This window comes from Dioscorea cayenensis, chromosome 7 (assembly GCF_009730915.1).
Source record: "Dioscorea cayenensis subsp. rotundata cultivar TDr96_F1 chromosome 7, TDr96_F1_v2_PseudoChromosome.rev07_lg8_w22 25.fasta, whole genome shotgun sequence".
Classification (NCBI taxonomy): domain Eukaryota; kingdom Viridiplantae; phylum Streptophyta; class Magnoliopsida; order Dioscoreales; family Dioscoreaceae; genus Dioscorea; species Dioscorea cayenensis.
Window position 1 is genome coordinate 3,749,323 of NC_052477.1, and position 4,556 is coordinate 3,753,878.

Below are 4,556 nucleotides of genomic sequence, written 5' to 3' on the forward strand. Positions count from 1 at the left end.
GGATTAATATCATATATATATATATGTGTGTGTGTGTGTGTGTGTGCATGTGTATGTATTGAGGGGAAGATGGTGGGTTGATGTGGGATCCACTCACTATTATTTATCTAAATAATTGTTAATTGAGTGGATGATCAAATTGTTTGATTTTTTATAAATCAAGGGTTTTATTTGCAAATAAACAACCTTATCTTCCAATCTAAACAAATTTTCACTTTGAAATCTCTCTCACTTTCCCTTTTGTTCTTCTCCTTAAATCACTGGCACGACCGACGATGGACGACCGACGGTGGACGGCTCAAATCGTCGTTTGCAAGCGAGAATGCGAGATGGCGACTAGATCCGACTGTGGAGGAGGAACAAGCATTTACATTACGGAGGTAAATGGCATCGTCTTGAGTCTCTGTTCATCTTCACAGTTTTCTTAGGGTTAGCGTGGAACCCACCCTCGCCACGCCGGAGTGCGTCGCCAGAAGCCACGTGACGGAAAACCTGGTGTCATTCCACGGACTTACTCCTCAAGATGGACAGCGAGAGATTTGAGCTAAGCTGTAGGTAATTCTTCTAGAATAACTCCATCATTGCTCAATGCTGTTTCAGAATAGGTTCAACATATACCTAGAACCTAATGGCTATTTAGGATAATGAATGAATGATACACAAGCATATTTATCCTCAAGGCCTTATCAGCAACAATCAATTATTGCTCAATCATTAGGCTAATCAATAATTCACAAACATTTGGTAATATTCTTCTACAAATAGCCATTCGCAATGTTAGAAATGGTTATTATTGAATGCTCTTGATTACAAGCTTGGTCTTAGTATCGATTTGAGGTTTGCAGCTATTTATTTTTGGCCTTTAGCTTTAATTGTTTGATGTCTGCTGATGTTTCATAAAGTTGCAATTGTTCTATGTATACACAAATATGAATTGAAATCATCTCTCTGGCTATAACCTACATGATGATGTTCATGAGTTGTGTTTATCTACCTAATGTTCTTTGTTATATGGCTTAAATTCCATGAGAATTTCAAATACAAAAGTGCTTACCTTTGTTTGATTTCATGCATTAGAAACAAATTATAATTGATGGACTTATTCATATCATGATTGTTCCCAGCTACCGTCCTTATTCATCATCACTTCTTTGTTTTTCCATTCCAAGATCTTTGCATGTTTTACATTTATTTATGTTATTTGTTATATACATAATATTATTATTATGTAATATATAATATGATGATTTCATGATTTACATTTAAATTTGTTCTCTTGTGTTTGGTAAAGTTACTTTTCTGGTTATTAGCTGTTATTTTCTCAGTTTTTACATTGCACTCAGATTATCTTCCACATAAATTATTAAAAATATCCTTGTGTAGCTTTCTTTCTTTTAAGGAAATGTCACAGGGAAAAATATCAAATGGTCCATGGTTTTTATTAATTAAGAGGCAATTATGGGAATCATTTGATGTGGATAGATATTATATTAACAGTTGGTGTTTGACGTGTATATATATGTTGGTATTCATTTGATGTGTATTTGCCAGGTTGTGTTTAGTTAGTTTTTTTTTTTTTTGTTTTTAGCATAGCTGAACAGCATTAGTAAACCATGTCATGCACAAATATGGACAGATTAATTAATAATTGAAGTGGACACTAGAAAGACCAATAGGAGAAGATTAAGAATAATATTTTCATTACAATCACAAATTAATTTATGTACAAAGACATGGTATGTTCTTATGTCATTAGAAAAACAAATCTTTCTTGCAATAAGGAAAATTTTAGACATCTTCTTCCAAAATTTGTTCTTTGTCTACTAATTCATACAATGAGATTTTGCATACATAATATATCAGGGTAATCATGTTGGTTTTTCTTTTACACAAGTCATGCAATGAGCTTCAAGTATATTTCCCAACTTAAACCCCCGGCCAAAACCGGATAGTCAAGATCGAGTAACAAGGATATGGGATTGTTATGTCCCAACTTCAAACAGGGTTTCTTGGTATTGCATTCTTGGCAAATCGATAGCCGGTACTTAGAGATAGTTTCTGAGATATACATACTTATTTAGAAGCTTTAATTGATATAACACAAATCATTATGCATATACATCGTAATTTACAATGGACACATAATTACTAGGGAGATGCGATACATGTTCAAATTAGGGATTTTTGATTGCCCAAAGTTTCAAGAAAAAAACTTATTGAAGGTTCGGTCTACAAGAATCTGCATTCCAAGTAATTCGATCGAATATCCGATATTTATCAACCACAAGAGAATTTGCTATCCTTTTTTTAGCTCCATTACCCAGCTGGCATTAATACCTGATGATCCTACTCCCTATCCTCGATATCACTTTGAGTTTCTAGATCGGGAAAAAATGACACCGCAAGCAAATTCTAACAAATATTTGATAGGTAAAATTATTCCTACAAAGTTTAAATATATTATTGTTTGTTTAACTATAAACTAATGTTTGAATTTATTATGTAGATGTTTGTTTAACTATAATCAATGTATCTCATTTTGTGTTCTCAGACTCTTACCTTCTCTGTTTCTTAGCTGGAGATTTTACTAATGCTAAATCTTGTGGAAGGCCAACTTGTAAAAAGGATTCAAGTGTGTCATTTGTGTCATTTGAGGGTTTTGTTTCTGTATTCTCCGATTTATCATCCATAGTGGATTGGGTAAATGCTAGTTGTACTTTTCATGTTTGGGTAGAACTTTGGCCTTATAGTTGAATTGGCTTTATTCTGTAAATTCTATAAGTCAAGATATCATCTTTAATTGCTTTTGGAGGCAGGCCAATAGTAAAGGTAAATTTTTTCTTCACTACAACAGCTATTTTCTCTGGAACTATTGTTTGTGATATTTCTTCAATAGCTTGCAAAAAATCCACATTAAGAATTGGCATTAATTCAACTTGTTTGTCGAAAGTTGTAATTTCCATATCAGCAATTTCATCTTTAATTATCATCCGCAGTCTTAACCTGTAAAAGGGCAGGGCAATATAAATGTTAATTAATGACACAAGAACTATATATATTAGTGTTTGCAACACTTACGTCAACTTTGGAATTCCTTGGCCATGGTCATAGCAAGCAAGCTCACCATTTTCTGTTTCAATCATGACTTTTTTGCATATATTGCAAGAATAAAAAAACCAACCATTTGAAGTATCGATTTGCTCTACCCAAGCATCACATGTAAATAGTGTGTTCTGTATGGAATAGGCATATTGGTAGTTTTAGCTCAATTGTATTAATCTCCTATACTACCTTTTGCTTTGTGGTTTTTGAAATTTGATTAAATTTAGTTTACTTACACCAATTGTAGCAGGTGAAAATTGCAACAGCTAAACAATTGTAGCATATTTAGCTTCTTGAATTCTTTGTTGCATATTTGGAATTTCACTTGAAAAAGCTAGTAATTGCACTGGTTGTTCTCCAAGCTTTTGTCTGCATTAGCATTAAATGATAAATATTATGTAACATGTTAGAGTAATAATAATGATAATATAGAGTAGCTTCTATTATAAATGATTTGCTCACTGTTGTTGTATTGCTTTTGTCTCAGGAATATCCAAATTGATATAGATCTTCGTAGCTGAAGTTGAAGCTATATAGATTATTCCTAATAAACAATTAGAAAATGTTACTATTTTGCAATATTTATACGAAGTTATTTAATTATTTTCCTTTGGATTACCTTGGAATGTCTTTATAGTTGTTCCAACAAATAGAAGCACAGGATTTGGTCGGATCTGAAGGAGTTTGTTGGCATTTAATTGAGGCAAAGTTGATTCCCCTTTTTTCTTACCTTGCTTCTTTTAGTATAACATCTCTTTTTTCCACAATTTTTTCATATTTGGTCAATTGAACATTCTGAATTGGGCCAATGGATATTAGAGTTCCAATTGCATCCACATAATAAATTCAGACATTAGTTTATAGTTAAACAAAACAATAATATATTTAAACTTTGTAGGAATAATTTTACCTATCAAATATTTGTTAGAATTTGCTTGCGGTGTCATTTTTTCCCGATCTAGAAACTCAAAGTGATATCGAGGATAGGGAGTAGGATCATCAGGTATTAATGCCAGCTGGGTAATGGAGCTAAAAAGGATAGCAAATTCTCTTGTGGTTGATAAATATCGGATATTCGGTCGAATTACTTGGAATGCAGCATTCTTGTAGACTGAACCTTCAATAAGTTTTTCTTGAAACTTTGGGCAATCAAAATCCCTAATTTGAACATGTATCGCATCTCCCTAGTAATTATGTGTCCATTGTAAATTACAGTGTATATGCATAATGATTTGTGTTATATCAATTAAAGCTTCTAAATAAGTATGTATATCTGTAAAACTATCTCTAAGTACCTGGCTATCAGTTGCCAAGAATGCAATACCAAGAAACCTGTTTGAAGTTGGGACATAACAATCCCATATCCTTGTTACTCTGATCTTGACTATCTGGTTTTGGCCGGGGGGTTTAAGTTGGGAAATATACTTGAAGCTCATTGCATGACTTGTGTAAAG

General features: G+C 32.8%; 2 long non-coding RNA genes across 2 annotated transcripts; both read right to left on the reverse strand.

Moving 5' to 3' along the window:
• Nucleotides 1–2,982: 2,982 nt before the first annotated feature.
• On the reverse strand, nucleotides 2,983–3,370 carry LOC120264482. The gene is made up of 3 exons (XR_005537445.1): nucleotides 3,339–3,370; nucleotides 3,079–3,233; nucleotides 2,983–3,003 (listed from the first exon to the last, which is right to left on the reverse strand). It is a non-coding gene; the product is annotated as an uncharacterized LOC120264482 (long non-coding RNA).
• A 40-nt stretch (nucleotides 3,371–3,410) lies between these two features.
• On the reverse strand, nucleotides 3,411–3,770 carry LOC120264549. Its single transcript, XR_005537469.1, has 3 exons — nucleotides 3,722–3,770; nucleotides 3,565–3,646; nucleotides 3,411–3,471 (listed from the first exon to the last, which is right to left on the reverse strand). It is a non-coding gene; the product is annotated as an uncharacterized LOC120264549 (long non-coding RNA).
• Between the last annotated feature and the right edge of the window lie 786 nt (nucleotides 3,771–4,556).